Here is a 12,845-nt window from a genome sequence, read left to right as displayed (position 1 = left end):
ATTTTGTGCTTTTTTTTCCTGCTTGCTACAGCATGAGAACATGAAAAAGAACCAGCAACTGAGCAGCCATCCGCCATGGAAGGACACTAAGACAGTTTTCCTTTGGTTATTGCAAAGTAGTATCATGAATACATGTGATTATCTGGGTCACCAATCATTCCAACAATGCAGGAAAAAAAGAAAGCACATTCAGGAGTCCTCTTACATCAGTCTCTGGAGCAGAGGCAAATGAAATAAATAAATGTAATCATTGGAAAATTACATTTTTTTTTCAAATTAGAGGTATGGTAAATAACTGAGATCAGAACTTCACAGAAGCTCTCAAGGAACTGGAGTTTCACATTGTAATTTAAAAAAACAAACAAACCATAGAGTGGCAGATTAAAGAGCTCTAACATGAAATAAATTTAGGAAGAATGAAAAAGAAACAACATACAAGAACTGTACTGATTAGGAAGTGGGATTTAATTTCTTGAGGAGAGTAAATCTCCAGCATGAATTAATTTGCTTCCTGCAGAGTCCTGCTGATTTTTCTTCTCTCCTCAATCACTGTTTATTTCATAAAATCAGCATTCACCTATCTCTTTTGATTATTTAATTTTGGGGGGATTTTCTTCTCACAAAGCTGTTAGCACAGCTCAACTCAACTCTGCACGCAATGTGTAAACACACGATAATGGCCTGCATAAGTGTGGGGATTGTTTATTCCATTCGGTAGACCTCATTGTTCAGATTCCCTGTTTCCCCTCCAGTGAAATCTCTCAGTAGGATTCCAGAAGCCGCTTCTCACTGTGTGCATCTTTCATTGACATTTACCAAATGCCCAGGCTCTCATAGGGGGGAAAAATCAAGAAAGCAATATTCAAACTCTGACAGATAGATCCATATTTCTAAACAAGAGATGGGTCATGAGCAGTAGCTGACAGAAATAGTAAATATACATATTTACACAGGACAGTATTTTAAAATGAGAATTGCCACTGACTTCCCTATCTCCATCTTTGTGGCTATCTAAAATTCTGCATTCTCAGGTGGGGCCGAAGGGTTGGTAAAAAGCACTCTCCGGTTGAGAGTTACTATTCATTAAAAAACAAATAAGGCTACCATCCCAATGGAATTCTCCTGGCAGGATATTCAAATAAAGCATGCTTCAAGTATGGCACGAACATTTAGAAATAAACAGCTCCCCCTCCTCTTGGATGAGTCACGTGGGTTTTCACTTTGTCACAAGGACAAGCGTGATGCAGATGGCCTTTCCTTCTCTCTTTACTCAGCTTCTTTACTGGTTTTGATTAGTTACCTCAGCTGAGACGCCTTGCTCGCTGCAAAGGCTGTGAGGGGCTTGTCTGAGCCTGGCTATGTCAGGACAGAATATTCCTTCTAAATCCAAGGCTGAGTGTTTTCACCCTGGTAACTGTCCCCGGAGTTCTAGATGTTGATGAGCAGTTATTCAAAAAGATAATTGTTTTTCCATATGATTTGAAATAAAGTTTAACTTTATTGTGCCCTTTGGAATGATATTTGTCATCTTATATTTAATAGCAGGTCATCAGCCTGCCTTATTCTAAACCAAGACAAAAAGACCACCACAGGAAAGATAATCACAACATCAAATATGCATGCAGATCCTCAGATTGAACTTAATTTAGGAGATAACCTCTCAGATTATTAGTGTATTGTGACCGTACTTATGTTTTTCTCTCTCATGCTTTGTCACTGTAGAGACATGAAATGCTATTCATTGTTGCTAGGAGATGGGTGGCTATGGCAACAGCATGGGGCAGAGCCAGATGGAGTGCCTCAAGCTAGTCAGGTTTAGCCTCTTTTTTGATCTCCAGATGACTCCTCCGCAGTCCTGCGAATGAAGTCTGAATGAACCCCTTCAGCTTGTTTCAAAAGATAGGCCCCATGGTTTCTCCTCGCATGTCAGCTGTCCCCATTAACAAGTGTCTTTTGCGTGTCTAACGATGTACTGTGAGGTTGTTGGAAAGGGAAAAGACACTGGATAACAAGGGGATTATCACTGTTTAACTGTGTTCTCATACTGTTATTAATTTAACACAGATCTGGTGCCATATGTGGCTTGTCATCATTCCACTTAACTCCTGGTGACTCTCGAGGAAGTGCCATACCAAGAGCATACGGGACATATGGTCCTAATTTTGGTTTGCTCATTCCTCAAAGATTTATGGCTATTCTAAAGTCATTGAATCATCATCTTTAAGACACCCTTACGTTTCATCAGAATAGACTATGCTCGCTGAATCTTCTTTATGCTGAGTTTAGTGGATTCTGCCTTGAAGCTCAGTACTTGAAAAGTTGAAGCAGAAGGATAACCACAAGTTCAAGGCCAGCCTGTGCTACAAAGTAAAACCTTTGTCCAATCCTTCCTTCTCAAAATGTCTTCTTACCACCCAGCTATATGAGTTTTCTTCAAAACCTTGGGGTGTAGTGAACATCCTCGTGTTCCCCTTATAAATAAGTAAAAACATATTAAAGTTGTTAGTGTTTGAGTAGGTCCATGTTCTCTAGAGCAGCAGAACCTATAGCTGAATAATAAAAAGAATGTATTAAATCAGCTTATGTTATGGTTGTTTGCCACCTGAGGAGCAGAGACCCCCACAGTGACTCAGTACTGAAAGCTGGTACACCTGCAGTTGGAGGGAATCCCACAGTCATGGTCTCACAACAGAAGCCCACCATTCAGCACTTGCTCAGTCCCTGAGGCTGGTGCCCCAGCGAGTCCTAGCCTGGAGCTGCAAACCTTACATGTTCCTGGAGAATGGCTCGTCCTTGTCAGTGATGAAGCCTGGAAATGCTGGTTCTGTGATCAGTGGAGACATGTGAAGTGGCTGCAAGTGGGAAACCCTCTTGGTGTCTGAAGATATGGACAGAGAACAGCGTTCCCTGTGCCAGGCTCTGTCTATCTAGGTTGCTCCCAGAAGGTATCATTCACACTGTAGGTAGATCTTCTCTCACACACTGAGACAATCCGGGCAATTCTTCAGGTGACGCTCCCTACTCTCTCGTCATTCTAATCCTTGACAAATTGGCATTAAAACCAACCATCTTGGGGGTTCGTGGGGATCAATCTGGTTTTCTAAAAATATCCATTCTCACACATTTTTAGCATATTATTCTCTCCAAAACACTATGTCCCCACATTCCTTACCACAGCAGATACCATTGAACCTGGATGTGCCAACTTGTAGTTCACTAGCCAACCCAACTGAATATGCTCTGTGAGTTTTTTCCTCTGGTAAAATCTGAGAGATTGTTAATTTCTTGTCCCTTTCAACTCTTCTACACTATTCCCTCACACAAAATATCTCCATTTTTATTTCTGTTTTCTTTTTGCTTCCTATATGCTTACTGGCTCAAATATTTATCAGGTCCTTCCTATATACCTAATCCTCATGCCAGCTTCCATTAGCTAAAGAAGAACATAATGAGATCGCAAGACCATCTAACAGGGATAATATATCCATAAAAATTAACAATGGCTGTCACTTCTGAAGTGCTTCCTATATGCAGGACATGCGTGGACACTGTATTTAATGTTCATAATGTCATCATTATCATTTACAGCTAAGACTTGCTCAGACTCAAGACTGTTAAGTGACTTGCCCGGAGTCGGGGAGGAAGAAAGCAGTGAAACATACTACAGCTTAGATCCATCTCCCTTCCAAAATGATAATTCCTGTATTGATTTGACATAAAGGGATATTCTCAGTAATAAAATGTGTGTGATTCCAGGCTGGGAGCCAGGTAAGGAAGTGATGAGCTCTGTAAGGGCAAGTTAGACACAAGAACAGCTAAACTGATAAAAAAAGGGTGTGACAAGTGACATGAAAGAAAAGGGACATTTTAGAAATAGGCATAAACCTAGAGCATGATTACTTTAAGCTTCCTTTAATTAATACCAGTCCTTGGAGCCTCCCCATATATCAGTCTGTACAGTGTGGCACGGACATCTCATTCTCCTCATGGAACTGACTTTGGAGCAAGCACTATCTTGGACTCTGGCCCACACAAATGTTGGATCAGTTTCCTTGGCCATAAAAGATTTGAGAATAAAAATCAAACCTTTCAGCTATGTTTTTAGCTTTTATGCTTCTTTGGTTTTAATTTGTTTGTTTTGGGAGACAGGATTTCTCTGTGTCACTTTGGTTGTCCTGGAACTCTTTCTATAGTCTAGGCTGGCCTTGAACTCACAGAGATCTGCCTGCCTCTGCATCCCAAGTCCTATAATTAAAGCCATGTGGCATCACTACCCAGCTTATTTTTCATTTTTAAAAGCACAAAGAATTGTTTCCAGAATACAGTGGATGATATGCACAGCCATATACTGTTCATGTAACTTTTCAGAATTTTTATAGTTTAAAAATTCTTTCATTTACTTGGCTCCTTGAATCTTCATATTGATTATATCTAATAATAATCTAGTAAAGGTTGCTGGCTTACTAATTTTAATTCTCACTTGATAGTAGGCTATATCCTTAAAAAGAAAACTGTAATAGGTATAATATTTAGTTGGAATATAATAAAAACTTTCTGTCATGCAAATGATGAATATATGAAATCCATCTCCACTTAAGTAGATATATGAAAACCCATACATATACTAATACTACAAAGCTTATATTGTAACTTTCTGTCTTTATATTAATGCACAGTTTTATCACACAAGAGCTGTAAGATAATTTACTATTCAACCATTTGGTAGTTCAACTAATAGCAAAAATTATAAATAAATAAGAAGGTAAAATTTTAATTAACTTCTTATGGTGGCTACTGTTGTCCATGGGAGATTCCTAAAAAAAAAAATTAGCAAGGCTGTACACAACAAGTGGTACCTCCCTGCCACCTGCTGCTTTCTTCAGTTGTAAGCCCTTGAGAAAGTTATTAACAGGATTCAGAAGGCATGAATGATCCTGGACCTTAATCAAAGACTGCAGGATAGACCACAAACTCAGATTTCCCCAACAGAAGTCCATATACATTGTCAAAGCCGAGGAGGTGCCCATCATATAGTAAACTTCCTCCTCTCTCTGATGAAAGTTTGTTTTTCTTAAAAGGAGATACTTTTCATCCAGCGGTCACAGGATCGACCACCATGAACAGATACCTTGAGTAAACACTAATCCCTAGTTGAAGCCAGCTGTCTCACTGGATACCACACTTAAATGCCCACTGTCATTTTTAGCTCATGAACCTGTAGAAAAAAATGCAACAGAGCATTTCCTGCTGGACTCTGCAGGCTTTGGGGATCTAACATTTATTTAGTTATTCCATGGTAGAACAGATAATTTACCAATATTGGGCACTGGAAAAGAGTTCAGAGAAAGCATAGGAGACACACTCTTTTGTGAATTGTTTTAGATATTGAGACTATCAGTGTCATCATATGCTTGGCTTTACCACTGTCTCTGTCTGGCCCACTTGCCTGTTCCCAGTACTACCTTCGTGTAGTTCCCTGTCTGAGTGCATCACTATGAAAAGGACTTTATTGTCTTTGTTGTAATGTCTTGATTATCTCCTCTGCAGAATCTTGGCACACTACTTGATGCATAACATATGTTTCCCAAATATATAGTTTATAGTAAATTAATGAACAAAATAGAGCCATACCCTCCATACATCAGCACTGATAAAATTCAATTCAGGGTAGAGCTGAGAGGATGCTCTGTCTCCAAGGGGCCCCTGGAGATTCAGGGTATACATCCAGATCTGAATCCCAGAAGAACATCCAAGCATAGAATGTTTCTTCCTAATAAATTTCTCCCTCCCTCTCTCCCTCTTTCCCTTCTCTTCCTCTGCCCCTCCTCTTTCCTCTCCCCTCCTCTTTTCTCCTCTTCCCTCTTCTCCTCTACCCTTTTCTCCTCTTCCCTTTGCTCTCCTCTTCCCTTTTCCTCTCTTCTCTGCTGTCTACTCTTCTCCTGTCACTCTATTTCAGCATCTCTGTGTCCTAAAACAATTGCAGTTACCTGGATTCACCTGGCTAGAATCCCATGAACTTGTATGTGGGGAAAGGAGACACCAGACTCAGCGGCTGCACAATGGTGATAATTCAGGATTCTACCCTAAAAGACACCTCCAGCATCACAGCCATCAGCAGTTTGTGGAATTACGATAAGATCAAAGAGAAGCGCTGAGGTTATTCAGATTATCCGGGCAGATTTGTGCTTATAGACAACTCCTAATGGGACTTTGTACTGCCCAGTTAAGTCTTGATGTTCCTTTATTATGTTGATTGACAAAGACTTCACATAAAACAGGATGCTTGCTTTCTGTTTTGTTTTTGAAATAAGATCTTGATGTTTAGCTCAGGCTATCCCCAAACTCGAAATTGTCTTTGTCAACTTCCTAAGTTCTGGGAGTATTTATGCCACCATGCCTGGCTTCATAAAAACAGTTTTAATGTTTGAAAAGTCCCAAACAATTCCTTTCCTTTCAAGCAATGTGTCTCAGGAGTGTATGTGCTGTTTTGTTCAGAGAGGAGATTGATGAGGACCCTCTATCCTCTCAAGTTCTTTCTTACCATGCTTTACAGATTAATCAATTTGTCCTCAAAACGCATCTCTCTTCTATCTTCTGAGGGATTTGGTTTTGTTTTATTTCATTTTTGTTTGCGTGAAGAATGCATTGCTGTCTCCTTTGGAATGCCACAGCAGTAAAGACTTCTGTGAAAGGAGGTCACCCAGTAGGCATCCATGTTACCCTGAATGTCGGTCACTGTTCTCCTTCCCAAACTCGCTTTCATTCAGTTTCAAGCTGCTATAAATATCACTTTCCACAAGGCTCAAAAGATTCTCTTTAAAGTGACTGGGCCACTTCAAAATCGTTCACGTTTTAAAGATAGGAAGAATAAATAACAGTTCTTTAAAAATTGAGAGGATCCAACTTTTATGATGGTGTGGATCTTATTTATAAATTATATTCTAAGAAGCCTCAATTTATTTATGCCAACTTGATATTAGAAATAGTAGGTAGAAAGGAGGCTACTATGTCCTCATTTTTCCCTAAAATTCGTGTGCTGAAACATTAACCCACAAGTTAATACATATTATAAAATAGAACCTATGGGAATGGATCTTGTCAGCATCAGTATGAAAGATACTCCATTGGGATATCTCCCCCTTCACCCATGTATGACTACAATAAGAAGATATGTGCAAAGCAGAAAGCAGATTCTTCTCAGACACAGATTCTGTGGCCATCTTGCTCTTGAGATCTCAGCCTTCCAAACTAGAAGAAATAAATCTACTGTTTGCAAGTCATTCTGGTCTCTAGATATTTGCTATAGACATTTATACCCAGAACCCTTTAAAAATCCAAGCATCACGTTATCCATCCATTTCCCTGTGTTTTGCTATTACCATCACAGTAAAGGACAGAATCAGTAAAGCCTTAATATGTTCCTTACATCTTCAATCTGGTCATGAAAGTTATAAGCAGAAAGGACTGTGCAAGAGCAATGCAGTAGAGGTCAAACTGTGGACGCTTCGTGTTAGACTGAATAACTTAGTTAGCAATATGCTTCTTAATGGCTTGTAGATTACTATTTCTAACTTATAAGGAAGTCAGCAAAAAAAAATATCATCCTAAAATGTAAGTCCATAGAATATACATCTTAAATTAGCAAGATTTATTGTTAATAATCACATTGATTTAGGGTAACTTCTGGGAGAGTTCAGGATAATATCTGTATGTAAATTTTTTACCTTTTGATGGAATGGAAGACAAAAATGGAAGACACACATATGCACACACACACACACAAATGAGATTTCAAGTTAGTCCTGATTCATACAGACAGTTTTGATTCAACAAGATAACTGGTATGTTTAAGTTAAATAAGATTTGTTTGCATTCCTTGCACTATGGTACTCAGGTATGTGAACTGTTTATATTCCAAGATAATCTGCATGTTTCCCTTTTTAAAAAAAAAATCCAGTTTCACAAGCCACTAAGTCAATATCTTGCAAAATATTATTAAAAGAGTTTCTATTCACCACCCAATTTTCTCTTTATTTCTCAATGAAATAAAACAGTGGACTGATACATTTCAGTAAAATATTATATTGCAATATTAAGTAAAACTACACAATAATCAAATCTAGTGTAAATAAAAAAATCAATCTCATTCACCCTAACAGACAAACCACATGCCCCAGGTACAGAGCAACATGACATCCACACTTTCAATTTGTTAGTGTCTATAAGTGTCCAGACTATTCAGCTTAACAATAAAATCACATGTCTCAACTACATCTGACTGACTCTCAACTAATGCAGAAGTATTCGTATTCAGAAGCTAGCTGAAGAGTAACATATGCCAACTAGGTGTGAGGCAGTCCTTAGATATCCTTTCTGCTCTAATAACCTTTTCATCCCTTTCTGAACGTTTTGAACCCATCCATGAATAAAGATATTTCTAAAGGCAATCCATCTTCATTCTACCTTCTAAAACCCAGCAAAGTTACATAGCACTAACGAAGAGGGCACTTTAATTCAGAATGCTCAAAGCAAGTTTTGAATAGAGTAGATGCAGTCACACCTCCAAATGCATATTGACAACTGCTCTCTGTACTGCACAAGATGATATACACTCAAGTCAGAGAGACCAGCCTTCATCATTTGCTAGCTATGAGGATTTCGGAAATCTTTACCCACTAAGGCTTTATTTCTTATATGGTAAATAGCATTGCTGGCAAGTTTCGCATGAGCTAAGGAAATGCAGAAGTCCTTTCATGCTGCCTGGTACGTAAGAAACAACAAGGAAATGTTAGTTTGAGCTTCTTGACACGTTCCTTCCTTATAGTTCTATTCCTAGCGTTACATAAGCAGTTTGAATACTAATCTCCTCAACGAAAATAAGTGGTCTTCTCCATGAGCTCAACACCAACGGAAAAATTCCTCTGACTTCTAAAACAGTTGTTTTCTGGGATCATGTTTAAGGATTCTTTTAGAAAGAAATAAAGATGTTGATTCTAGAATTATAAATCCAAAAATGTTACATCTCCTGAGTAGAGATAACACCAAAGCTTATTAATACCAGGTTTCGGAGGACTAGGAACAAGCACTATTTTCCTGTGATTGATGAGAAAGTGTGGTGGGGAGAGCTCCGGGGACAGTGCAGCAGAGTCTATCCAGGTGTCCCAAACAAATCCTCAAGGGAGAAAATTAACCGCTAGATAAAAGACAAAGACACATTCAACAGTTATACATTTTTTTCTTTTAGGCCAGAAACTGCACAAAAAAATGGGAATATGTGATATATTTTCTTATATGAATGCATTGCAGTCACAGGTATCGCTCTCTAGTCCAGGCTTGTCTGTAACTCGCTCTGTTTTCCAGACTGGCTTCAAACTCCAGGCAATCCTCCTGACTCAGCCTCCTGAAGGATGGGATTAGAGCTGTGTGCCTTTCATCTGATGATGGTACCGATCCCAGTTTCACTTGAGGACTTACTTTCACAGAGATAACATTTTTTATTGACTTTCATCAAAGTTGGACATTTATATGATTGGACATGGAATGGCATTGTGTATAGGAAGATCTGTGTCTTTAACATTCATACCATAACTATGAAACTGTGTTTCTAGGTCTAATTTCACCACAGTTTAAAGGAAGAAAGAAAAAAGAAAAGAAGGGGGAAGGGAGGGAGACAGAGTTTAAGGAAACTCAAAGAAAGCCAGAGAAAGTATTTGATATCAAAGATTTCAAATCAGTTGTTTCTATCCCCTTATACTCTGCAATGGCTAGAGGCTCCAGCAGATGCTCTGAAATTATTCTGTCCCCACTAGGCAGTCAAAGAAAGAAGGAAACAAAGGGAGGGAAAGTTTTGTTTTGCTTTTGTTTCAACTGCACATCAATGCCTCTTTGTGGCATGCTTCAGCCCAAATCGCATAACCCACTGCTTTAGTCAGCATGACAACCCGCTGGAAAAATACGAGGTGATTTAGGGAAATTCTGAAAGTGCCAAGCTGTCAGACCTAAGCACTTATGGTCTTTGATTGCAGACTTAGAAAGAACAAAGGCCACATGTGTGCTCTGTATTCTAGACCAGCATTCTGTGGACACTTAGGGAATACCGAACAGTAGCACTTGGTTGTAGAAAGTCTTTAAATGTCCTCTCTGACACCCAGGCTCAGATTCTTATACTTTAATGGATGTTTTATATTTATTCTTAAAACTTTGTCTCCCTGGTAGTAAATTATTCTTCACCTTACGCTCTAAAGTTTGTAAAGACCCAATCACCTTTCAGTAGGAGACTAAACACAAATTCTTCTTAGGAGCTTTCTCTGGCTACACCCCACAACTTGTTTTGTAATGAAAAATAGCATATTAGTATCTATCATCTATCTATCTATCGATCGATCGATCTATCTATCTACCCACCCATCTATCATTCTGGGCTTTAGACCAATTTTCTCAGCTCTGTTTTTATTGTATGTTATCATTCTAGTATTAATGTCAGTTAAATTAATTTTAATCCAATGTACCTAGGTGTCTAAAAAAGAGTAGTTCAAGCAGGTAATTGAAAAACTAAGATTATGGAAATTTGCATATTATTTCCATTACAGATAAGATGTTGTGTTCCTGAGAGCTCTGATCTCTGTCATGATTGTGTTTGGAGATAGACTGTGGAGAAGTAATCAGACATAAGTGAGGTAATAAAGTTGGGGCCCAACAGGGATGGTGTCCTTATAACTGGAAAAGACAAAGAAAACTCTCTCTCTCTCTCTCTCTCTCTCTCTCTCTCTCTGTGTGTGTGTGTGTGTGTGTGTGTGTGTGTGTCTCTGTGTGTGTGTCCTCCTCCTCCTTCTCCCTCCCATCCCTCCCTCTCTCCCCTTCTCTCATCCTCCTCCCCCCCCCCCACCATGTCATTATATGAGACAATCTACAAAGCAGAAAGACAGGCATTATCAGAAACCACCCAGTCAAACCTTAATCTGTCATGGCTGGCCTTCAAAACAGGGAGAACCAATACTCTGGTTAATACACACACACACACTCACACTTCATATGTTTTCAATTTAGAGACAAAATCTTGTGTTCAAAACCATAAAGAATCATTTTTTTTAGTGTAAATGTAAAGAGAAAGAAAATGTTTCCACAATTCTTCTAAAAAAAAAAAAAAGCACAGGTAGGAAAATGTGTTTTGTGCTTTCAGCAGGGTGTGACCTTTTTAGAGAAAGATCACAAGAAAATGAAGCTATGCCTTATAAATTCTCAAAGGAAAACAAACGCAAGTTTTTCAAAACCCAAACTAAATAGTAAGGTAAAAGAACTCCAGCCCACTATTTATTTAGTTTTAAAAAAGGAGTTCATGGCAAGTTCCCATAAGAGGTACCACTCAATTGTAGATAATGCTAACAATCTGAGGTTGTGTTGGAACCCCAGTTGTAGCAGTCTCTGATACCAGTAAGAGGCAGCAAGGTACATTGGATACCTCAATATCTGCCCCTTGAGGAAGATGAGAGTGATAGTTAGGAAGTACCTATCAGACCAACACTAAGTATGGACTATGTCACACAGGCCAAAAAGGAAACCTTAAGTTAGGACTAGGTACTAAGAGATGATAGCAGTAGGCTAGGAGGTGTCACAGAAAAGTCCTTGCTGAACAAGAACACAGATTAAACTCCAATCGCTGCAGAAAAAAAATACAGGCCTGAGAAGGCAGAGACAAGAGAAACTACCCTAGAGCTGTGGGTGAGTCACTTAGAAGAATAAGGGAACTCCAGATTCAGGGAGAGCTCCTGTCTCAAATCATAGAGTGGAAAGTAGTAGAGAAAGACACCCAATATCTACCTCTATAATACTTTGAATTGTTAGTTTCCTTATCTATGATGCTGAGGTCAACACTCCCTTCCACACAGCAAACACAGAAGTAGAATTTTAAGCACTGCAGAATTGCAGAAGAAGAAGAAGAAGAAGAAGAAGAAGAAGAAGAAGAAGAAGAAGAAGAAGAAGAAGAAGAAGAAGAAGAAGAAGAAGAAGAAGGAGAAGGAGGAGGAGGAGGAGGAGGAGGAGGAGGAGGAGGAGGAGGAGGAGGAGGAGGAGGAGGAGGAGGAGGAGGAGGAGAAAGGAAAATGGCTAAAAATAGAATTTTCCCACCAAAATGTGCTGTGTGAGCTAGGCTCTTTAAAATATTAGACTATATATTAAATGTTGCTGGCAATACAATTGTTAATGACATAAATTCTTACTTGGGAACAACATAGAAGAGAGGGTGCAAAGATCCTAAGAGCCCGAATACAAGTGGGTTGTGAAATTGTCTCTTTTAGAAATGGCTACATAAACAGACCAGGACAGTGGCAATATTAATAATATTAATGCCAAAAAGGAAAAGTATCATGGAGTCCCACTTTCAGATGAAAACCTGATGGGGGAGCAAGATTTAGCTTCTCCCAGGGATGCGCCCCCTTACTGGTTCTCCAATACATCGTGGTCAGTCCTAAAACCATAGGCAACAAAAATGGGCTCTGTACATTGTATTTCTATACCGTGTATACATACACATATTTATGGAGCAATAACAATCAGATAAAAATGAGACTACTAATTTGAGAGTAAAAAGGCATAGGAGGGATTGGTGTGGATGGAGGAAAGGGAAGGGGAAACTCGTGTCATTCTATTTTAATTTGAGATGTATTTTAAAAGAAAACGTACTCCTAAAAGTTCTTTCTATGTCTACGAGTTGACAGATGTGATGGTTTGTATATGCTTGGGGCTGGCTTACAAGTTCAGAGGTTCAGTTCATTATCGTCAATGAAGGAACATGGCAGTATCCAGGCAGGTGTGCTGTAGGTGGAGCTGAGAATTCTGCATCTTTATCA

The sequence above is a fragment of the Apodemus sylvaticus genome, chromosome 9, assembly GCF_947179515.1.
Source record: "Apodemus sylvaticus chromosome 9, mApoSyl1.1, whole genome shotgun sequence".
Taxonomy (NCBI): domain Eukaryota; kingdom Metazoa; phylum Chordata; class Mammalia; order Rodentia; family Muridae; genus Apodemus; species Apodemus sylvaticus.
The sequence above is the reverse complement of the archived record's forward strand: the minus strand, read 5'-3'. Positions refer to the sequence as shown.